The sequence below is a fragment of the Paramisgurnus dabryanus genome, chromosome 8 (genome assembly GCF_030506205.2).
Source record: "Paramisgurnus dabryanus chromosome 8, PD_genome_1.1, whole genome shotgun sequence".
NCBI classification, from domain to species: domain Eukaryota; kingdom Metazoa; phylum Chordata; class Actinopteri; order Cypriniformes; family Cobitidae; genus Paramisgurnus; species Paramisgurnus dabryanus.
This window is the reverse complement of record NC_133344.1, coordinates 31906359-31931862: the sequence shown is the minus strand read 5'-3', so window position 1 is coordinate 31931862 and position 25504 is coordinate 31906359. Positions and strand designations below refer to the sequence as shown.

Sequence of the window (25504 nt, the reverse complement as noted above, 5' to 3'; positions counted from 1 at the left end):
TGCTTTGAATACTTGATTTTTTTTGGTTATAGATCAAGCTTATTTTTCAACTGGTGGTGCATTTTTACATAAATATGATAATTAGACATTAATAATATGCTGAAATACTTTGGCAACTTTTCAAAGAGAGTGATATATAAGTATAATATAGAATAAATGTATAGATATGGCATCTACAGAATGTTTCACTTAATGAAGCAATTCCTGTTGTGCATGACCACTGCTTTACCCCATGAGAAAGATTTTAATTGGTCTCTGAAGTTCTCATTAGCATAATTGTGACATTTCTATGCTGTAATAACACATTTAGACTGTATTTTAAAAAAAAATCATGAAAAATGCTTCATTTCCCACAGCTAAAACTATTAATCTTTGACCAAGTTCCACATAAAGGCCAACTTTGCCACAGAAGTTCAACGCAATGCTTTTTATATATGATAGGGATAATTCTGTTTAGCATGTGTGGTTGTCTCATTTCGATTTTATTACAGAAAGGAATGCATTTTGCTATGGTAAATTCATATTTAGTATAACTTTTTTACAGTTACAACAGTATCCCTACAGTGGAACCTCACCAAACTTTGCATGCATGAAGGGTCTGTGGCTAATTGCATCTTATGTAATTTTTGGATGGATGTGGTGATGGTTGCTTAGCAACTAGTGGGTAAAATTGCTCTATTCAAAACATCCGCCCCACTATCCTGTTTAAGCCAGACACCTAAAGTTGAACAGAAAAGTTTCTTTTTCTTAAGAGACAACATGTGCAATGAGTCATGTCATAATATTTAGAGGGTTTTTTTAGGTATAAACCTTAAAGATCGTCATGAGAATATCCACGCAATGTGCTATTTTCATGTCATGTATGGATAAAACCCTAAAAATGGCTGGGTTATTTTTGACCCATAATGGGTAAATTGGACAAAACACATGCTGGGTTAAAAAAGTGACCCTGTGCTGGGTTAAAAATGAAAACAAACCAGCATTGGGTCAATTTTAACCCAGCGCTGTGTTCTGTCCAATATTTACCCATTGTGGGTCAAAAATAACCCAGCCATTTTTAGAGTGCAGTGCAATAATTACTTTGAACACAAAAACAGAGATTTATTGATTTTCATAGACCCAGAAAACAAAATGCAAAACCTGTCTGGTGTGGTGAAGTTGTCAAAAATATAAGCAGTTATTGATTCTAAGGTATGAAATTAACCCATTCCCCGCCAGCAATTTTTTGTGATTTTCACCTTCCAGGAAAATTTTCTTCTACAAATATATAAAGTGAAAGAACAGCCCCTCTGCTTTCAAACAAACAATAAGCAAACAAACAAAATGGGAAAAAACGTTCATCATATCTATATTTTTACTTTGCTTATAAACTCTTAAATATGGGTATTTTTCTTTAAAAAAGCAAAAGCTGAAATAATTGCATTTTTGTGAAGGACTTTTGTTAGAGATAAGATTCAGAACGATTATCAAAACAAACACAGAGTTTAAAATTACTAAATATTTTTTTGTTTTTTTGCTTCAGAGTTTTTATAAATTGGTTAAGTGCGCAATCTAGTGGATAATCGGTATTACAGATAAACATAAAACCTCATCAGGAACAATTTTTTAAGATAACTCGTCAATGGCGGGAAATAATTAAAGGGGTCATATGATGCTGCTAAAAATAAAATAATTTTGTGTATTTGGTGTAAAGCAATGTGCTTACTATAGTATAATGTTTCAAAAAACATTATTTTCTAGGGCTGTCACTTTTGAGAAAAATCTAATTCGAACAGATTTCGAATATCATGCAATGTATCCGAATATATTCGAATATCTAGGCGCCCCCCCACGCGCATAAAAAAAAAACACCGTAATGGAGATTCAATCACGAAATTATTAACAGTGACAGTCATAAACAGGGTTGTCTGGATCAGGGGCGTAGGAATGAGTTTAACATTGGGGGGGACACATATCGGAAACCTGACAGATCCGTTAATGATTTGAACAGAAATATGTCATACACTGCAAAACATTCACCGACATACTTTATTCTACTAAAATGATATAATTAACGTGTTCACTTCTAATCATGTTCAAACTTTCCTTTCATGATCAACAATCTAAAATCACCTCACCCTTCATATAACACCTACCTGGAGCTCAGTGCTAGCTCTCCCTGCATTACCCTCACCAGTGTCACCACTGTTAGTTTCCAGCTGAACTTCATCTGATCTCTAATATGAAAGTAGTGAAAATTGATGTTCTTTTACAATCATCATCCTAAATACTGTTTTTAGTGTCAAATCGCTTTTCTCCATTACATTACTGGAAAGTCTGCCATATTTTCGCCAGCCTTCGTTGGCTAGTAAGGTTAATAGTAACAACGTTTACCTAGCAAGAGTGTAGCGTTACTAGTTAGATGTTAAATCACAACATCAGCTTAATATCAACAAGTCTAAGGCATGGGTTAAAGTGAAAAAAAAAAAATCACAACGTGGCAATTTTAACATGATAAATTATCTATATGGTATTTTGAGCTAGAACTTCACATGTTCTCTGGGGAGACAAGATTTGACATTTGACATCTTAAAACTTAGGTGAGACCAATAGCATTTTAAGGAGAGATGTTTTAAACTGCTTTAAAATTGTCAGTTTGCATATTTTAAATGCCATTTTTAATCTCTGAAATATACTTCAGTATTTACTTCAGTAAATACACTTTCAGTGCATGCATGTTTATATTTTATTTTCTTCTGATAAATAGTAAGCTACCACTTTTTTGCTATTAATGCAATATTGAAGTCTCATGTGGCAAATATAGGGTTGCCAACTGTCACTATAAAATACAGGACCAAAGGTGGGCTACAGCAGCAGTGCAAGTATGGTTTTGTGTGAATATACATTGTATTGTTTTAAGCCATTTGTCAAAATGATAGTTAATCTCCTAATTTATAACTTTTATGCCTACAACATATGGTAGGTTTATTAATAGTTTGTTAATTTACAGCTTTACTTTTAACACAGTCCTTTAATTGAACCATTCCCTTTACTATATGTCTAAAGCAAACTTGTGACTCCTGCACTAAGGGTTAAAAAAACGTTATCCCCTTCATGTTAATTTTTGTGACAAACTAAAAAAACATCTTAAATAGATTTAGCTATTTAAAACACGCGTACAGGCTGTGACTCACGCACGAGAATGTCCAAGCAAAGTTGGAAATACTTTTGGGGCATTTCAGATTGAGGCGAAACAGCTACAGTAAATTACCCACTTTATTAAAAGAAAATATGAAATCGTATATCACCCCTGTAATGTACACTCGACGGGACGGGGTCTGTGATTGAATGACAGGTGTCGGTGATCATTATCATGTGCCGTGATCAGCAGCACTGCTGCTTATGCTGCGGGTTCGACTTCGGGCAGCGGTGCTGGAACCGACAGGCGGATGACATCAAAGTACCGTAAAAGCATTTCGATAGCAGTCTCCTCGTATGTTTTCTTGAATCCCTCTGACAGGATTTTGATGTCATCTGCCTCTAGGTTCTTGTGACGCCACATGAAGTTTAACAAATTTACCAGTCACTGATTAGATCAGCGTATCAGTTAAAAAACGGGACGCGAGTGGTCATGTAACGGGACAAATCCCTAGGCATACAGTGCAAAGACACCAATTTTACCAGCTTAACACACTACAGTCTGAAAACCCGGAGCGAAGTGATTACAGAATGCTTACAGTGGAGAGAAGAACGTGCTTTCGCTCCACTCCAGGCTTTGATCAAATCCCGCTTAGCAAGGGGAATACACGTCGTCTTTATGAAAAGTGAATTTAAAAATTTTGCAATTGACGAAGAACTTTAATCCATGGCTTACGTTAGACATAAAATATAATTATCCTCCTGGACAAAATTTATACCAACTCACATTTCCTTTCTTTCTTTTCTTCCCCAGTAGAAAGAAATCATTTAAACTGAGCTGCTGCTGTTTCTTCATATTAACCTCAGACGACCTGTCGTCAGTTTCAGACCCCACTAGCCGTTGAGGGGGTGGGGCGGGCCGGTGAAAAGACGCTGTGTTGCGCTTTCAAAATAAAAGCACGCGAGTTAAAGATTTTAAAATCAAATATTTTTCAAATTATTTTTGGGGGGGACAAATGAAACTGTCTCCAATATTGGAGGGGACACGTCCCCCCCGTCCCCCCCGGTTCCTACGCCCTTGGTCTGGATTACTTTTTTGCTTAATGTTTGAAACAGCATGTTATCAACTTATGAATAACAAACTTATATATATAAAAAACGATTCAGAACAGTTACAAACAATAACGTGACAACTTAAATAGCAGCAGGAGTATATAGGCAGACCCAAACGGAATTCGCGCCCACAGATTTCGGCAGAAAACTCAGCGGAATTCCGCGGATTTAATGCCCGTCATTGCCAAGCACACATATCCCACTTTTGAGCGTGTTTGCAAGACAAGACAAATGCTGTTGTTGTTTAATATAAAGTTTACATTGCATTGTAAAAATGAAGAAATTATCTTCATACATGCTAATTTCATAATGCGAACGTATTAACACAAGCTTTTTATTCTGCTATAATATTTAACACTATAAACAATATGTCATTTTATATACAAACAATAATTCTATCTTGACATGCACATGAGGTTCATTTTGGTCCCATTTGATTCCCTCTCTTGCGCACAGTTGCCGTCGTCGGTCTCACTCTCAGCCTTCTTCCTATTACGAGGTGTTACTGTAAAAAATGCGCTACATGGCATTTAAAAAACCGGATGGTTTATTTATAGTTCAAATACGGATATTTCACGTCATGTTCGAATGCATATTCGAATATCGAATAAAAAGTCACAGCCCTATTTTCTATTGTGCATTATAATTGCTTCTCGGTGCCCCACCTTTCTAAAACACGTTGATATTTACAAAGCTCATCGTTCTGAAAAGCGCAGTGTGTTTTGATTGGCCAGCTATCCAGTATGTTGCGATTGGCCGAATACATAAAGCGTGTGACCGGAAAAATATATTTGGAATATCAGTTCCCAAATTACAGCATCTCCACAGCATGCCGGCAATGACAACAATATTACAGCGAGTTTAAAAGATACGCCTTACTTCTTTGCATATATATTTGGGCATTTATGTCAATTGTTCCACACAGTGATGTAGATATGTGGGGGCGTGTTTGAATCAGGTGTTTTAGGAATGCATGCATGAGCCTTTAGAATGAATATCTCCTTGAGTTTGAGTCTGTAATCTGTGCGACTTTACAGCTTTTAACACTCAAAAGACCTAGGAAAACATAAAAAATTGCATCATATGACCCCTTTAAGGATTTCAATAGTTTATATTTGTACATACTGTAGTGTAGCTAAACCAATGCCATCTCATTGCAATTCGTACATATTTTACAAGGTGGCTAAAAGTTTGCTTTTGCCCCTGTGACTTTTGGGTTATGGGCAAGGTTAGGGGTGTTTTTTGTTTTGTTTTTTGTATTGTACGATTTACTTCGTACAATAAATACGAATTACAGTATCAAACATTTAAAATACGTATAGATTCTTGTGAGATAAGGCTGGCTTAACAGATGAAATTCTCAAGGCATACAATACAATACAGTACATACAATTTAAGACAGGATAAACAGGAAAAATAAAACAAAATTGGGAATTTCGGATTGATTTTTCAATTATACTGAATGCACAGAATGACTAACTTCATCCCATTTGCTTCGTTACTGTGGTTTTCATTGAATACCCACGTGTTTTAGCTATAATTGCAGCTTGCAGCTATATTTGCTTATTAGTCCTCAAAAGGAAGAGATGAGCAGAAAAATTTACAGCTCTGTTGCCAGCGAAGTATTTTGTTGAATCATTTTATTACGTCCAATTAGGGTTTGTAATAGCTTAGTGTATATTTTTTTGCGATTAAACCACGCTGACCTGTTCAATATCAATCTATTATTCACTGCAGGCTTATATAGATAAAATTTTATGATGCCCTGTCTAGAAGTTTAAATCTCTGACTGGTATTTCACCGATATTATCAAATCTGTGGTAATGATAGTTACTAACTAGCCTCAAATCTACTGTAGCTATTTTATCCCTTGTTAAAAATATGTTGAGAGCTGTTTTGTTTGTGCATGCGGAAACATCAATTGTTTTGCTGCCTTTGAGAAGGCAAAATGCACAGACATGGCAAATAATTACCATTTAGCTGAACCCATTGCTTTATTTACTTGGTTTTATATGAATTTCAGTCACATGTGCCTTTCATGAAATGTGAAATCAAATCAGGTTGGCAAAGCTATGATTTTTCTGGACCACAGTGCTTAAACATCTCTTGCCTAACTAACAGTGAAGCTGGTGAATAGATTTGGTTTTGGTAGCGTGCCGTGCATCCAGACATTGCACTTCAAAGCTTCTCCCGCAGTGGACTGCCTCAAGGAGCAACAACATTTGTTGCAGCCGGGCACTGTTGCATTTTATTTCATCTGCTGCTCTGTTCATGTGCAAAGGCTTGGGGCATGGCATATAAATTGACTGTTGTTTGGTCACTTTGAACTTCTAGCAAGCATGGCACTTATAGCAAGCTTATGAGTCTCTCTCTCTCGGGGGGTATTGGAGCAAGTTATGTCCTAACAGACAGTTTATGGTGGGCGGTCATGTCTTAAGCAAAAAAGTAAAAATACACTTGTTGTTTTCTGTGGGGTCTCCATTCAAATGCATTATAATTGTATTAGGTTTTTCTGCGCTTAAAGCTACGAAGGTCGGGCAACATTGCAATTGTGAAGATGTGGATAATTGTTTCTGAAAGGTGCTTTTGTTTATGCATGTTTAAGTGTGGGTACAGCAGATCCATCACCCAAGGATAAGATATATCTGTATAAAATATTCAGTAGGACATTCATTTAATTCAACCTTGCACCCTCTAATATGAATCAAAAGAATGTGGCTCTCATTTAAATACCTGTAGTCTTCCAGGTAAATGCAAGTTTAGGCTGTGAGAGATTGTCACATTTTACAAAATGAATCTTACAAATTACCTTTACTGCCCCTCTGGTTGTCTCTTTTTGCTTCTGTCATCTATTTCTTGCTGTTTGAGGTCAGTGTATTCGTGTAGATGGGTGTATGGAAGAAATGGATTGTGCAAGCGTACTTAATTTCTGTCGCCTATTTGCATAATTGGCTTAAAACTCTTTAATGTAAAATGCCTTACGAGAGCAACATTTCCAACAAGATATACAGTTCAACCAGCTTCAGTAGTGGCGTCTGCCAAGGAATACATGTGAAAGAAGGCACTGGGTTTGAATTAGCATACTTTCATAGTACATACTCCTCATCGTGGTGTATACTGCATGCTGTTATATATGATATTTAATACTAGAAATAGTGATATAGGCAACAATAAATACTTAAAACTGTATTACACTGAGTCACTCCAACACAATCTCAATGCAAGTCATTAGTACTGTATTTTGTGAGGTGGCTTATTCGTATGAATTTTTACGTTTTTGTATGATTTGATTTCTACCCTGTGACATTAAGGCTCGTTGTGGGGTTTTTTGCTATTAATTGTACTTTTTTGTTGACTTTGTACAAATTTATACAAATTACCCAACTTATGTATGAATTTCCTTGAGATCAGCCTGTCATTTATTAAAGGAATAGTCAATTTTCTTAAAAGTAAAATCCAGATAATTTACTTACCAACATGTCATCCAAAACGTTGATGTCTTTCTTTGTTCAGTCGAGAAAAGATTATGTTTTTTGAGGAAAACATTGCAGGATTTTTCTCATTTTAATGGACTTTAATAGAGCCCAACATTTAATACTTAACTCAACACTTAACAGTTTTTTTCAACGGAGTTTCAAAGGACTATAAACGATCCCAAACGAGGCATAAGGGTCTTATCTAGCAAACGATTGTCATTTTTGATAAGAAAAACAAAAAATATGCACTTTTAAACCACAACTTCTCGTCTCGTCTCGCAATACGTCATGACGTCAAGAGGTCACAGAGGACGAACGCGAAACTCTGCCCCAGTGTTTACAAATGTGTTGAAAGAGGACCGTTCCTACGTTGTTGTATGTCAACGGATACTAATTAATGTCTTTGTGTCAGTTTATTGTTTAAAATGGTCTGCAAATTTGCGTTTTATATATGTAACACGTGACCTCCCTACGTCACAACGCATTTACGTTAGGTTGCGCTGGATCAGACCTAGATGAAAAGTTTTGGTTCAAAAGAGCATAAACAATCGTTTAGCTAGATAAGACCCTTATGCCTCGTTTGGGATCGTTTGTAGACCTTTGAAACTCAGTTGAAAAAAACGGTTACGTGTTGAGTTAAGTATTAAATTAAAGTCCATTAAAATGAGAAAAAACCTGAAATGTTTTCCTCAAAAAACATAATTTCTTCTCGACTGAACAAAGAAAAACATCAACGTTTTGGATGACATGGTGGTGAGTAAATTATCTGGATTTTTCTTTTAAGAAAATTGAATATTCCTTTGAGTTCTACCAACGTCCTTTTAAGGAACGCCATTTTTGCAATGCCTCCAGGTCTTGTCCAGAGCCGATTCTGTACACATGATGTACACCGATTGCAATATTCTTATGGCTGTAAGTTGTGAATGTTTTTCAAAGGAGCTTTAAGGAAACGGTAAGAGTCTATTGCTTCAGATTCATATGAACCAGCAACAGATGGTGGTTGTGATCACACAGGGCCAGGCTTGTTAATTTAGTTAATTACTAAATTGGTATAGAGCTTTACATGACAACATATGTCAGAAACAAACCTGGGCAATGCCAGAGCTTCACTGGACAAATGAAGGTCTTGTGTCACCCTTATGCTAGGTACACACCAAACGCGAGGCATCGCGTTACTCGCTCTAAATTACTCGTGGGATATAACTTTGTGTCAATTTTTCGCTTGAGTTGAATATTTTCAACTTGGGCGAAGACGCCTTTGAGGGGAAAAACGCGTGTTAACGACAAATGCGCCGCCCATATCGTGTCGTTCACAGCGCCCCACGCAATTGGCCAGCTAATCTGTAGGTTGTGATTGGCCTGAATACCTCTGATGTCAGCCGGAAAGTGACGCTCCTTACCATGTTTGAAAGATTCACTCACAATACAATGCTAACAGGAGTTAACTTACAGGCTGTGAGTCCGAAGCGGGAGGAATTATGATAATGCCGGTCTTTACATCATCACCAATCCTAGGAAGTAACTGTTGCCTACAATCCGTGTGTTTTTTGTAGTCCAAGAAAAGAGATTTACGTTGGAAATAGTAATCTTACGTAATTGTTACTTTGGGGTTTGTACCTTTTGCATATCGTTAACATGTACTAATACACACTTACACACCAAAGGGAATGTAAAATCATGAATCAGACCATAGTTGCTCTTTAAATAACATTGTTTTTGTCTTAAGCCCCAGTCACCAGCAGCGACTAGCAGAGCAACATGATTTTATTCATTTCAATGTTAGCTTGGCGACTTCCAGCTGCATGTGCGATAGTGACCGTTGGCATGTCCAGCAACTTTCTACACATCATGAGTTTCGGGTGCGACTACCAATGAGAGTGAAGCAGTGGAGATTACGTTATCCGTCTCTCATCAGTGGATAATACTCCTTTGTTTATGCTGTATACCCAAAAAAAGTGAAGCATTGCATTCCTTGTTCTACTTTACTCACAAAATTTTGCGTCATGCTAATTTTCTGCCTGACTAGCGTGTAAGATGCAATTGAGTCGAATAGCCAGGGCCGGGGTCAAGGGGGGGGGCATTCTCTGGGATTGCCCCCCCCAAACAGGTTGATGAGCCGAGCTCATCTTGCGCTCACGCCGCGGTCAAAGTTCAATAGTTTTGCGCATAGTTTGTGGTCTTTTGCACTTTATACGAAATTAGCTGACAGTCTGTACCAGTTGTATGAGTGTGTGCTTGCACTGTATTTGTTGTTTTAATGTCTTGTTTTTGCAAGTTATTGTTGCTATTCCGTGCCCCCCCCCGTTGGAAGCCAAATGCCCCCCTGTTAGTTATGGTCTGGCGCCGGCTCTGCGAATAGCGCATGTTCCTGGCAATCACCCTGCCCAATTTTTGCATCTGTTTGCATATTTGCTTTCACATGTATGTAACCTAGGCACACAAATATTTAAATTCGCTTTTAGTATGAACGCAGCATTAGAAACGCCTATAATGATCTCATTGAAAGAGACGGGCAACACACAGCGAGAAGGTTAACGCTTGTGTAAAGCACGTCGGCATGCAGCTGGGGGCATAGCTGAATCAACTCAATCTGCATTCAGTCATAATTCCATTTTGACAATGTGTAGTCACCGTTTGGCCCTTGCACGGCAATAAAGCAGATTGTACTTAGCTGCGTCAAACAGAGTTTGCTTAGCATACAATGTAGGCATTTTGATCAAAATGATGACAGTGTAATTGGTCTTCAAAAAACACACTCCCTTATTAGCACCGTTGTTTTCCAAACCAAAGAAACAATGATATGAGTTCCCCTTGAAAAGCCCACTGACACTCAAGTTAATGAGTATGCTTGTGGGATGTCTTCAATTAATGCATTCATTTGTGCAATAATTGGATCTCAATTAAACCTCCATTGAATAGGGATTTATAAATAAAGTTCAACCTTGGCACAGTCAGTTCCTCACGTTCTCGTTATAAACAAGGTTGTTTAAATGAATTGTTGGGTTTTCTGCAGGTTGACTGTCATGCTTTACTGTGACGTTCCATTTGGTGCAAAGTACGTGTAAAACACAAATATTCACATCTATTCTTTGAACGCCTGAACCAGACACCTATAGCAGATGATTAAAGATGCCCTGCACTACTAAAACCAAGATTTCTCTCAGCAAAGAAGCACACATAAAGCGCAAACATTCAATAGTCTGAATCAATAATGGAGATTTAATGAATGTCTTCTAAAGTCCAGGCCACACCTCTGCAGTACAGAGGTCACCACACACCAATAAACAGACTTACACTGTGTGTATGTATAGGGTTTCTGCTTCCATGTTTACAATATTAGTGCATCCAGCATCACTTCAGTCGGTTTTATTTATTTTTGTATTGGCCAGTGGTGAGGTGGCCATAAATTTGCACTTGAAAGGAGTTAATAATCAGTTGACCATGAAAATGAAATTCGATCATCATTAGATCACTCCAACTTGTTAAACATTAAAGAAACACATAAGAAGTTTAGATGAACGTTGTAGCTCTTATTTGCGAAAGGTTGTGAAAGGTTTATGCAGTTCAGCTGCCAGGTTGTGGCACTCGCAACGCAAAATTTATGGGTTTGATTCTCGGGAAACACACATATACCTTGAATGCACTGTCACATTGGATGAAAATATCTGCCAAATCCATAAATGTAAAAGCAGACAGGCTGTAAAGCTCCAAAAGGTAAATAATGTCCATATCTCTTGTGCATTATATTTCAGGTCTTTTGAAGTCATACAGAAATGTTTGTGTATGGAATAAGTCTAAATGTATTTCTCTACATGCTAAAGATCTTTCCCTCGCTATAGCTCTGAAGTGTCCTTTCATTGCATGGAAGAAGTGAATAGAAACTAACTTGGAATGACATTAGGATGAATAAATTATACTGTTAATTTTTGAATGCACAAATTCCATATCAGAAGTCTGTTTTCTCATAATTTAGTATGTGTGCTTTAATTGGTAAATGGTATGTACTGGTGAAGTGTATATTTTTGATTTGCAATGGGAAGCTTTTACATGGGAAGCTTTTGAATATGGTACTGATGTCATATGCCGGTCTGCACAGCTTATGTCGACATCAAACACAACGTCAAACATGCACCCAGTCTTTACCTATGGTCTTTACTACCACAAATACTTGTAATGCTAACCAGATATCCAAATGCCGCCATAACCTAATAATAATAATAATAATAATAAATATAGCTGCAAGCAGCGATACCAGGGTCAAGCCGAACATCGCAAAAAATTATTCATACGTGATGACTGTCATGATTTAAGATCTATGTTTGCATTAGTTTTAGAAAAAATAGCCATTTTTTGTATCTTGAGACCACTAGGTGACACTGTGCCGAAACAATAGATGCACTGATGACACTGATGACACCCATCAAATTTGGTGTGAATACAATAAAGCCATTCGGAGATATAGCCTCAAGTGTCTTGACCACTAGGGGGCGCTGGCTAAAAACAATAGATGGTGACTTGGGACATTACTATAATGACACCGACCAAATATGGTGTAAATACGATGAAGAGATGCGGAGATATAGCCTCAAATCTTTTTGACCACTAAAGGGCACCAAAAAGTTTACAAGTGTTCTCAAAACATGTTGCAGATGAACTATACCAAGTTTCATAACAATACGCAATTGCGTTTATGAAATACTTGAACTTAAAGAAAAACATCAAAATGGCCGACACCCAAAATGGCCAACCGAAAACCATTTGGTATCGCTTGACTCGGCATGTGACAGGATCTAACAAGACTACTCTCATAATTTTACACTCAAGTTTGCAGTAGTTATAAGCAAAAATAGACATATTTCATATTTCGTGTTGTGACGAAATGGTGCATGCACCTTCAGGTCATCACTGTTATGACAGATACCAAGTCTCATATCAATACCCAAAAGTTTTGCGAAGATACAGGCTGAAATACATTTCGGCGTGCTCGCCTTCACATTCTATGATGCGTTATACGACAACGGATAGGTCTACCGAAAATCTTTTGATAACTTTGTGTCTTGAGTGTCTCTAGATGATGCATACCAAAAATCAATCCAATCAAACAAGCGCTCTAGGAGGAGTTTGAAAAAGTAGGTAAGCAATATAATTCAAAATGGCCGACAGGAAGTAGGTTTGACTCTAACATTTTTGGTGCCTTAATTTGAATGTTAATTTATAAACAGTTCCATGTTCCTAAAAGCTAGGCCAATTTTATCAGTCAGCCTGCACTGGTCAAAATGTTGTTCCAGTCGTAAATGTTTCTCTGATATGCCTGTTCTGTTTCCTCTTTCCTCATTGGTATGGATTTGCGTACCTCCCTACAGCTGCAGTTTATTTTATCTCTCTCAGACTGTCCACCCATCTGTCGTAGGATCATTTTTTTTCTAAACGGTGTCCTGTGAATTAATTTCGCTGGAGAAAGTGCTGATCACCCTTGATACAGTGATCTCGTTCACAACTGTACAGACTACCATGTACCGTGCTGTTTAGATGTAATTACAGGCTTTCTAGCAACCGTCAAGAGACTTTCTCATCTCAGTTTCAAAACAACTGTGACTGCCGTGGTATTTCAAAAATGATGCTTTAAATTAACCTGGCTGTCGCTGACAAGCTAATTAAGGGTGAGGTGAAGAGGTGTGAATGTGTGTGTGTTCATGTGACTGTGCGTAGACGGCAGGCAGTTTTAGCCTCGAATCCTCGCTGTCCGTTTATGAACTGCACACAGAAGTGGAAAGCACTTTTGAAAATCGCTTCAATCAGATTGCCCGACTCCGACATCAGGTGCACAGGTTTCTATCAGAACGGTGAATAAGGGGCGATACAAGGAGCACTTGTGAGACAAAATATGTCTAGGTTTGAAGCTTGTAGTGTTTCCTTGTTTTATAAAGTGTTTTGTGAAAATATGAAGGATCGGGAAAATATTTACAGCAAGGGTTTGCAGAATTGCCCAGCTATTGTTGTAATTCAGGATTACCTGCCCCTAACTGAGAATTACTGCCAACATAGAAAAAAGTATTTCAAAGTTGGTTGCTTCATATGTCAGTCAGGTAGTTTATTTACACACTTTACATAGCAATCATGCAGTTTTTGTTTTGTAGTTGCTTCTTATGTTTTTTCATTACTGGTCATGTCAATTTTGTGGTTAGTTGCTTTACATGTCAGTCATGTACAATAGTTTTTTTTATAGTCGATTGCTTTACATGTCAGACATATTAATGTTTCCAAAGTGGGCGGTTCTTAGCCAGAATAAATTGCACGTCAAAAGTGTCATTCAATCTAAGGACACATTTATTGTTAAAAATTAAGTGATAAAAGAGTTAAATGCTCAAAAAACATACTTTTTAGGAGGAAACATAAAAAGTTTAATGTTATGTTATTTTAAACCCATCTAAAATCCTTCCCCTTCCAAACTTATGTCCCCAGTGAATTTCTGCCATTTCCAGCCCTGCGTATGTGTGCAAATACTTTTTTCTGCTCATGTGCATGTAATTTTGAAACTAGCGATGATCCCCATTACACCAGAAAAATTAACACAAGTAGTTCTAATGGTTTTTAAAAACTGAATTCTGTATCACTAAACAGTGAAAAACAACCACAGCCTTCAATGACACTGGGTATCCTTGTAAAAACATCACCCAGAGTGCATTACCGAGTGACACAAGGCATGCTGGGAGGCAGGCAAATCGTATGTGATGAATGAATTTCCTAAAGGACTCATCTTAGCATCGTGCTGTAATACAGAATCTTATCTAACCTCTTTCCCAGTCTTTTCTTCAGTAGATGGATAATGCGGTGGCTTCATTAGCCGAGCACCCTGCTGTGCTGAGGCTGCTGCTGGTGTTTCTGCAACACTTATATGGGTTATGTGAGAGTGCACCTCGGAGAATAGAGAAAAAGATGAAGCTGTGTGTGTCCTACAAGCGTGACATTATCTCTTTAGCAATAGGGTTGATGCTGGTGTGTGCAGATAATGCTCAGATGGCTTTACTGCCTAATTAACTTTATTGAACAATACAGTTAACGTCCTAATTATTCATTTACTTTTTTTGTTTAGCCATTTAGCTTATCTTATAACCTTTAGGGACTATTAGTTGTTGGACAAGTTTTAATGTTTATTGAATACTGTATTTCTTTTTTATGTTTGTTAAACATTAATATGTGTGACTTTAGTAATTATTTGTACATTTATGTCAATTACTTGGATAAATAAATACATACTTTAAGGGTTAAAAAGACCGAGAGCACTCATGAATATTTTTTTATAAAAAAGAGTGAAATAAAAAAAATGTATTTTGTTGGGTGTCCTTGTGCTTTTATGGCAACATATGAACAACCTGGCATGAACTCCAAACAGTATGTTTGGGTAAAACCTAATGATCCATGTTATCACAGCATGAATTGAGTATCTTGTGTTTCAAATAGTTTTTTGTGTGCTTTAAGTGAGGAAATCTGACATTTATACCAAGCAGGTAACATTATCGATTTGTACCTCAAATATGTGTTACATGTAAATGTTAAAAGTAAAATGTACTTTTTTTTCTTTTTAATGTTTTTGCACTTTTGCAATAAAGATCTTTGCACACTGAATTATGAAATATTCATATGTGTTTTTTCGTATTCATCATCCTACAAATCTCTCACACACACAAAACCTTGCACACTGTATTCGATGCATATAATAATAATAAATATAATACATTTAATTTTTTTAGGCGCCTTACATGACACTCAAGGACACCTTACAACACAGTAAAACAGTGGAAACGCATATGAGGTTATTCAATGCAGATGTTTTTACCTGAATAAGGGGTTCTAGCGGACCAATCACAGTGCTCCAGATGAAAAGTGAAAAACTGAAGATCTTTGCACATTGGGTCCGAAAAATTCATCTGAAATGTTCGCAAGTAAAAAAAAATGACCTATGAAATATTCAGCAAAAAAGCTAAACAATACCAAAATTAAGTCTTTGTAACGTTAGCCCTATTCACTGTGAACAATCTATTAAGCTAACTCGAGCAAGGCATCGTTTCTCTGAACTGAGATCTGTTTAAGTTCCCTTTCAGTCGGTCACTACGACGTCACGTCGTGACCGACGAATTGGGAACTCGCTTAGAGAGACCAATCTGCTTCGAATACTACTAAAACGCCAATGAACTTGGCATTGAGATATTTGCATAATGCTGGCGCCGCCCCGCCAGGTGCGTATATAAGCAGCAGGTGCAAATAGGGAAATTAGCTTTTTATCGCTTCGAAAGCCGGCAGTATCTGCTACTGAGAAGCTACTTTACTCTGGTGGGATTCGATTGCTGAAGTTGGTTGGACTAGCAGTACCACAGCGGACGCTTCGCTTAATTCCACGGCTCTACACCTGTTTTGTTGTTTTGAGTAGTGTGTGCGTTGCCTTCCCTGTGCGCATCATCAACTGAGCATCTGAGTGAATTTCCCTAAAAGAGTGATACGAGAGAGCTTTGTGCCTTGTTAAAGGCAGCCACTCTCTCGTATATCCGGACATCAGCGTCCTTTTCAGGATGGCTTTTCGTCCGTGCGATCTTGGGTGCGGCAAATACATGGGTCCGAAGGACGGTCACGAGCGTTGTCTTTCGTGTTTGGGCATCGAGCACGCAGAGGCAGCGTTCGCTGGGGGTAAGTGTTCTCACTGCGAGAACATGTCCCTTGTGGATTTGCGCAGACGGTTGTCTTTCCTCCGGGAAAAACGCAACCCTCGTCATGCGAGTGCTGAACGCCGCCACGGTGCGGCTGTGAAGCTCTCAAAGGACGACCTGCGCATCACTGTGCTGAGCCGAGCGGGGGATTCGTCCTCAGGCTCTCAGCCTCCTCATCCACAGCCGGTTGATGTGCCGATGGAGACTTCAGCGTCGTGTTCTACGATGTCTCCAAAATCCATCGTGCCGCCCTCCGGGTCCACCGACGCCGCAGCATCCGAGGGTGGGCCTCCTCCCCCTGACGTGGACCCCGACGCCCTTCCTCCCTCTGGTCGGGTTGGGACGCCGGAGTTCGATCCAGAGATGGTGGCCGTGCTCGCTCGAGCGGCGGAGACCGTCGGGTTAGAGTGGGTTCCCCCCCTCAGCCCGAGCCGTCCCGCCTGGATGATTGGTTCTTTGGAGCTGCCCGGGTTTCACAACCCTCTCCACCGGTGCCTTTCTTCCCCGAGGTGCACGAGGAGCTGACTAGAACCTGGAAGTCGCCGTTTTCTACGAGATTACGGCCGTTTCAGCCCTCCCCCCTCACCTCCCTCACCAGCGGAGCCGCTAAGGGTTATACGGGGATCCCTCCTGTGGAGCGCGCGGTCGCGATGCAGCTGTGTCCGGCTAACGCTCCCTCTTGGAAGGACCGCCCAACCCTCCCCTCTCGTGCCTGCAGACAGTCCTCCGGTTTAACGGGCGCTGCACACCAGGCATGTGGAGAGGCGGCTTCAGCCCTGCACGCTATGGCGTTGCTGCAGGTTCACCAAGCGAAGGCCTTGAGGGATCTGCACGAGGGAGGACACGACTCGCCTGTCCTTTCGGAGCTCCGGGCTGCCACTGATCTGGCTCTTCGCGCTACGAAGGTGACAGCGCAGGCAATTGGTCGTGCCATGTCCACGATGGTGGTCCAGGAACGCCACTTATGGCTATGTCTGGCGGACATGTCGGATGCGGAGAAAAACAAGTTCTTGGACGCTCCAGTGTCCCAGGCTGACCTCTTCGGTGAGTCGGTGGAGTCTTTTGCCCAGCAGTTCTCCGCCGCCCAGAAGCAGACAGAGGCGATCGCTCAGATCATGCCCCGGCGCAAGCGACCTGCATCTCGCCCTCCAGCGCCGGCGGCCCCGTCTGCTCCTCGCCGAGGGCGCCCTGCGGCGGCTGCCTCCACCCCCCCCACTAGAACATCTTCCAGGCCACGGAGGGGGAACAGCCGTCGGCAGCCCGCACCGCCCGCCCCACCCGCTTCCCGTGGTAAACGGAAATCGAAGCGGCCCTGAGACGGGCGACCTGGAATCGGATGGGATCACTCTTCGGGAGACGGTGACGGCATCGCTCCCTCCACCGGTAGAGGGCCGGATGGAGAATCCTTGGTTTCGTTTTGTTTTTGTTCTGGGGGCTTGGCTTCAGCTTCCCAGCCCGTCTCGTTGGGTTTTACGCACTGTCCGCCTCGGTTACGAAATACAATTCAGCCGGCACACACCCAAATTCTCGGGCATTCGTTTCACCACGGTGAAAGCGTCCGATGCACATGTACTGCGTGCAGAGGTCGAAGTCCTGCTGGCGAAGGACGCGATCGAGCCGGTCCCTCCAACCGAGATGAGATCGGGCTTCTACAGCCCGTATTTTATAGTACCCAAAAAGGGCGGGGGGTTACGACCGATCTTGGATTTGCGCGTTCTGAACAAATCTCTGCAGAGGAGGTCTTTCAGGATGATAACACCGAAGCAAATATTCAATTCAATTCGCCCCCAAGATTGGTTTGCGGCAATAGACCTGAAAGACGCGTACTTTCATGTGTCCATTCTCCCTCGTCACAGACCGTTTCTCCGGTTTGCATTCGAGGGACGGGCATACCAGTACAAAGTTTTACCGTTCGGGCTATCCCTCTCTCCCCGTGTGTTCACGAAAGTAGTGGAGGCGGCGTTAAAACCCCTCAGAGAGAGCGGCGTTCGCATACTGGCTTACCTCGACGATTGGCTTATAATAGCGCATTCTCGACGGACGCTTTGCGAACACAGAGATTTAACGCTTCGGCATCTCGCCCGTTTGGGTCTTCGGGTCAACTGGGAAAAGAGCAAACTCTGCCCCACGCAGAGGATCTCTTTTCTCGGCATGGAACTGGACTCGATCGATTTATCGGCGCGTTTGACAGAAGAGCGCGTCCAGTCAATTCTGACTTGCCTCGGTTCATTTCGAGGGAAGAATGCGGTCCCGCTGAAACAATTTCAAAAGCTCCTGGGGCATATGGCAGCAGCAGCGGCCGTGACACCGCTCGGGCTGCTCCATATGAGACCGCTTCAGCGTTGGCTTCACGATCGAGTCCCGAGGAGAGCGTGGCGCGCCGGCATCCATCGTGTAACCATTACACCTGCGTGTCGCCTAACATTCCCCCCGTGGTCGGACCCCGCGTTTCTCAGGTCCGGTGTGTCCATGAGACAGATCGCTCGGCATGCTGTTGTACATACAGATGCGTCCGACACGGGCTGGGGTGCCACGTACGACGAGCTTACAGCTTCAGGGGTGTGGACAGCACCCCAGTTGCACTGGCATATCAATTGCCGAGAGTTGTGGGCAGTATATCTGGGACTTGTACGCTTCGCTACGGAGCTGCGAGGGAAGGATGTACTAGTACGCACCGACAACACTGCGACCGTTGCGTATATCAACCGTCAAGGCGGTTTGCGCTCCCGTCACCTGTCGCATCTCGCTCGTCATCTCCTCCTTTGGAGTCAGAAGCATCTGAGGTCCCTTCGTGCCATTCACATTCCGGGCTCGCTCAATACAGCAGCGGACGCGCTTTCTCGAGCTGCGCGCCCCGGCGAATGACGACTCCACCCCCAGACGGTCCAGCTAATTTGGAAGAAGTTCGGTCGTGCGCAGATAGACCTGTTTGCGTCGCCGGACGATACCCACTGTCGCCTATTTTACTCACTAACCGAGGGCAGCCTCGGCGTGGACGCGTTGGCACACAGCTGGCCTCGGGGGATGCGCAAATACGCATTCCCCCCAGTGAGCTTAATCGCACAGACACTGTGCAAAGTCAGGCAGGACGAGGAGAGCCTTTTACTGATCGCCCCATACTGGACGAGCAAGAATTGGTTTCCAGAGTTAATGCTCCTCGCGACAGCCCCTCCCTGGCGGATTCCCCTGAGGAAGGACCTTCTTTCTCAAGGAGGGGGCATATTATGGCACCCGCGCCCCGACCTGTGGGATCTCCATGTGTGGTCGTTGAGCGCGCGCAAGGTTTAAGTGATTTACCGCAAGCGGTATCTAACACAATCAACGCGGCACGAGCTCCGTCCACAAGACGGGCTTACGCGTTTAAATGGAACCTTTTCGTCACCTGGTGCTCTTCGCAACGCGAGGACCCCAGAGAATGCCCTATTAACATCGTGCTTTTATATCTTCAACATAGGTTAGACGGTAGGCTGTCACCCTCCACCATTAAAGTTGATATCGCTGCTATTTCTGCTCATCACTCACTTATCAACGGCAGATCAGTTGGCCAGCATGATTTGGTTATTAGATTTTTAAGAGGCGCTCGTAGGCTAAACCCCTCGCGCCCTCCTTCTATTCCTCCCTGGGACCTGTCCATGGTGCTGAAAGCCCTTCAGGCCCCCCCGTTCGAGCCTTTGCAGTCTGCGAGTCTGAAGCTTTTATCAATGAAAGCTCTGACCCTGCTAGCATTGGCCTCAGTGAAGAGAGTAGGGGATTTACATGCATTCTCTGTTGACGACTCGTGCCTTCAGTTTGGTCCTGCTGCCTCAAGCGTAACATTGAGGCCCAGACCAGGCTACGTGCCCAAAGTTCCCATCACTCCTTTCAGAGACCAGGTGGTGAGCTTGCAAGCGCTGCCTCCGGAGGACGCAGACCCAACCATGGCTTTGTTGTGCCCCGTACGCGCACTGCGACTCTACGTGGATCGCACGCAAAGCCTCAGGACCTCAGACCAGCTCTTTGTTTGTTATGGTGGCCAGCAGAAAGGGAAAGCTGTCACTAAGCAGAGGATGTCTCATTGGATAGTTGATACTATCGCCCTGGCTTATAATCTTCAGGGTATTCCTTGCCCCTTTAATTTGAGAGCGCACTCCACACGGAGCGTTGCCTCATCTTGGGCTCTAGCTCGTGGTTCCTCGCTAACAGACATCTGTAGAGCTGCTGGTTGGGCGACACCTAATACGTTCATTAGATTTTACAGTGTTCGTATCGAGCCTGTATCCCCTCGTGTTCTTTCCTCACCAGGGAGGGCACGGAGAGCAGACTCGCACGTCGGCTTGCAGCCTCCAACTGATGCTTCATAACTGTGTCAGTATGGAAGGCCTTCAGAGCAAAAATGCGTAATGGTTTGAATTGCTCTTCCTCCGCTGCCTTGGCAGCCTTTGTTGCTGAGCATTGGCTGTCAGCCTTTCACTAGCTGTATCCTCGCAAACCTACGTGTCTGGCTCGGGCTCCACATTGTGTCCCACCGGGTTCCTTTGTGAGTATTTTTCCGTGGGGTTAATCCTACCAGCCCACGTTTCCCTTAGCAGAGCACTGCTTTGCTTACACAGCCACGGCTGTCTTTATTCTTCAACTACGGTTGACTTTCGCCCACCATTAGCCCTTAAGACGGGTGGTGGCTTCCGCAGCGTTCCTATCCCGCTCAGGTAGGGCGCTTCCCAGTCGCTGGCACTTCTGTGGGGTTAAAGGAACATCTAGTGCCCGGCCTTCTGCCTTAAAACCTACCTCCTCCTCCTTAAGTGGAACCGGAGGGCTTTTACGCAGTCACTGGAAGAGGTCAGCCCCTAGTGGCGTTTTGGTAGGGATTCCCAATTCGTCGGTCACGACGTGACGCCGTAGTGACCGACTGAAAGGGAACGTCTCGGTTACGGATGTAACCCTCGTTCCCTGAAGGAGGGAACTGGGACGTCACGTCCCGTCGCCACAGGTGCTGCCACCTGCTGTTACGGCCGGTCACACTTTCCGGCTTTCTCAGCGAAAAAGAAGCTAATTTCCCTATTTGCACCTGCTGCTTATATACGCACCTGGCGGGGCGGCGCCAGCATTATGCAAATATCTCAATGCCAAGTTCATTGGCGTTTTAGTAGTATTCGAAGCAGATTGGTCTCTCTAAGCGAGTTCCCAATTCGTCGGTCACGACGTGACGTCTCCGTTCCCTCCTTCAGGGAACGAGGGTTACATCCGTAACCGAGACGTTTCACAACAACTTATTTCAGTTGCTTAAGAGTTATGAAAACAGCATTTAAACATGACTTATTATAGTCTCACAATCTCGTCTGATGGTAATAAAAGTGCATTTTTAAGGTGCAAAGTACTGACAGATGTTCATCTGACAGGAAGTTTTGTTTTATCAGGTATGTGCGTGTACCATATTTTTCCACTGGCAGCACTAACATGGCAGGGAATTTACGGGTTCAAGGTCAGATATTATATTTCATAAAAGTCTAGTTTTAAAATGACTAAGCATTTTTTGTGCTTTCAAAAAAATAAGTAAAAACCAGAACCGAATTGTAACCTTAGAATCGAAAATGTAACCGAATCGAGGATTTGGAAAATTGTGACACCTCTAGTTAAATGCAAAGCTTACATGGGCTACCACACCAGACAATCGCATCACTTTCTATTTGTCTTTATATTCCGTCTTTTTGTATTCCTCATTTTGTCACACTTGGATCAACTTGTCAACTGCTTTTCTGGATTTTGGCATTCACTTGTACTGTATGGTGTCTTTAAAATGTCAAGCACCTCTCAAAATGCTTGCTACAGATGCGAAAAATGTAGAAAATGAAACCTGAGATGAATATTTTTATAACACATGAAATGTTGGAGGCAGTGTTTCAACATAAGCAACAAAACAAGGTCATTTTTTACTTGTGAAAATTTCAGATGAATTTTTCGGACCCAATGTGCAAAGATCTTCAGTTTTTCACTTTTCATCTGGAGCACTGTGATTGGTCCGCTAGAACCCCTCCTTCTACGGTGGCCTCGGGGTGCAAAAATAAATTACAATGGTAAATTACTTATTTACAAGATTAAAAACAAATTTACAACTTTTTAAACAAATTTATAATTTTTTTAACAAATTTACAAGTTTTTTTTTAACAAATTTACAAGTTTTTTTAACACATTTACAATGAGTGAATAAATGTACAAGTTTTCTAAACAAATTTACAATGATTGAACAAATTTACAAGTTTTTTAAACAAATTTACATGTTCTTTAACATATTTACAATGAGTGAACAAATGTACATGTTTTTTAACAAATTTACAATGAGTGAACAAATTTACACGTTTTTTTTTTTAAATTTACAAGTGTTCAAACAAATTTACAATGAGCGAACAAAATTACAAGTTTTAAAAAAAAATTACGTTTATTACGGAAAGGGTAGGTACAATACGCTGACGTCACGCATCTGAGCCTCCGGTGGGAGGAAACCCGGAAGTATCGCCGTGAATCACATGAGAGTTGTGAATGCGATGTTGTGTATTAGGCTGTACATAATATTAACGGAAAGAGAGTGATAATATATAACCTTTCATCGCTTCCGAAGTGACTAAAAGGGATATTGGACCTTATTTTCAGGTAAGTGAAATAGTTTTAGTTAGCTAACGTTAGCTGTCCAAGTTGCACACGTTTTGGATGGCAGTTATCAAAATAATTCACTGACTTTCTCATTAGATTACAGACAACACGAGAGGGTGCTTCAAACTTTTTAATCAGGACTGCATTGTTTGTTCGCTCCCGGGGTTACATAGACTGAAACGAGGAAGTGTGACGAGTTTGTTTACATGGTGCTGTAAACTTCAACCCAGGAGGACACTTCAAAGGAATCAAGGGTGCGTTAACTTGTTCGATGATATAATCTGAATAATCTTTAAAAGATTAGGATTTTATGTAGTGACTAATGAGACGATTTGTTAAAATTACCTATATTTATACTATAAATTATATTTTCATTTAATCATTTAAACCTCTCTGAGTGTGACAGTATTGTAATGTTTTATCATATTACAAAAACTCTAATGTTGCCTAAGCAAACTGTCATTTATGTCAGATAGATAGATAGATAGATAGATAGATAGATAGATAGATAGATAGATAGATAGATAGATAGATAGATAGATAGATAGATAGATAGATAGATAGATAGACTGCCAAGACTGAAATCATGATTATGTTAATTTCCAGTGTCTGTGATATTGAAACACTAAAGGAAGAAGAGGAGGACCACCATTCGTTTCCTGAGCAGAAAAAAAATTAAGCATGTAATTCATTGATGAAAATTAGAACAAATAAATCTCATGACTTCATTGATCTTTCTTTTTTTACATGTAATTTTCTCCTCTTTCTCAATACACAGATCTAACAGTGGTTCTGGGGCATTGCAAGACTATGGTTACCTGGAAACATCTCCTATTATGGAAGATTATCGCAACATTTGTGTCTTGGATCATTTTTTCTTGTTTCTCTGCCACAGATTTAGCTGTAAGGTTTAAAGGTCCCGTTTATCCTGATCCCATTTTTTAAACTTTAGTCGGAGTGTAATGTTGCTGTTAGAGCATAAATAATATCTGTAAAATTATAAAGCTCAAAATTCTATACCAAGCGATATATTTTCTTTAATAGAATTTCCCTTTCAAAGCCTATAGCAAACGGCCAGTTTGGACTACAGCCCTCTACTTCTCGATTGAATGACATCCAAAGAAGAGTTTTTTACTAACCTCTGCCCACTGGAATATGTCAGTCGCCAGCTAAACTCAAGTGGCTCTACTAAGCTGCTGTTGAATCACAGCACACTAAACAAACTACATAATCAGAACTCGATAGGTATTTCTGAAGGAGGGACTTTATAGAACAAGGAAGACATCAGCTCGTTTTTAGTAAAGTAAAAACAGCGCTAGAGAGTATGTGAAAAATATTGTCTTTTTTTTACACACAAAACATGAACACACGCTATATTGCACACCATAAACACAATCATAGTTTGTGTTAAATACTCTCATTCTCACGGCACCCATTCACTGCAGAGGATCCCATTGTAAGCAATGTAATGCTTAATTTCTCCAAATCTGTTCCAGTGAAAAAACAAACCATCTATATCTTGGGTGAAAAATTACTTTAATCCCAAAAACAAACGTTTTTCATTAAAATGTTTTTACTTTGCTTTATTGTTACAATTTGTACAGTAGATAGAAAATATACATTGGAACAAATGTATATACAGTGGTGTGAAAAGGTGTTAGCCCCCATCCAGATTTCCCATGTTATTATTGCATATTTGTCACACTTTAATGTTTCAGATCATCAAACAAATTCAAATATTAGTCAAAAAATAAAACCCAAGTGAACACAACATGCATTTTTTAAATGAAGGTTTTTATTATTAAGGGAAAAAATCAAAACTACATGGCCCTGTGTAAAAAAGTGTGTTAGTACCCACTGGCTTTTAACCCTCGTGTGGTGTTCATATTTTTGTTACTTAGACAATGTTTGTGGGTCTAGTGGACCCACTGCATTATTAGTATCTTAAACCAATGCAGTCATACTAATTTATGTATAACTGTTACAGATGTTTACTTTAGCCTTATTGCAAGTAATATAGATAGCATATATGGGTAATATTTGTCATTTACCACTTTTAGAGGACTATTTATACATTAAAGTGCTATTCGGTTTTGTGATAATATGAAATAAGAGAAGAAAATTCTATTCTCCCTAAACATGTTTATCTTAAATAAGTATTTTCATCACTTCTTCATCTTAAATAAGTTTTTTATCACTTTTGATGTTTAATTCTTTGAACTTAGTTTGAAATCGTACACATTTGTGTCAGTCTACACAGCACAGGCCCCAACTTAACAGATGCTGTATCATAACACATCATCCACACTGAACACATTACCTGTTCATGCCAGCCTACACAACACATAAGAAGCAGATTTTTACTGTGTAGCTGTGTTGCATAGGCATTTCTTGTATTTTATACTTGTATACTGTGTCGTCCTGTCCATCTTATGTCCACACACACTGCAGTACAATGTGTTGCTATTAGCC

General features: G+C 40.9%; 1 long non-coding RNA gene across 2 annotated transcripts; it reads left to right on the top strand.

Annotated features, from left to right (window-relative positions):
* Positions 1 to 22838: 22838 nt before the first annotated feature.
* LOC135771349 (uncharacterized) lies at positions 22839 to 24894 on the top strand. 2 transcript variants are annotated; one of them, XR_010542893.2, is made up of 5 exons: positions 22839 to 23032; positions 23129 to 23286; positions 23639 to 23715; positions 23811 to 23935; positions 24093 to 24894. It is a non-coding gene; the product is annotated as an uncharacterized lncRNA (long non-coding RNA). The 2 variants fall into 2 exon arrangements; XR_010542892.2 differs by having other exon boundaries at positions 22847 to 23032; positions 23811 to 24894.
* The last annotated feature ends 610 nt before the right edge of the window (positions 24895 to 25504 follow it).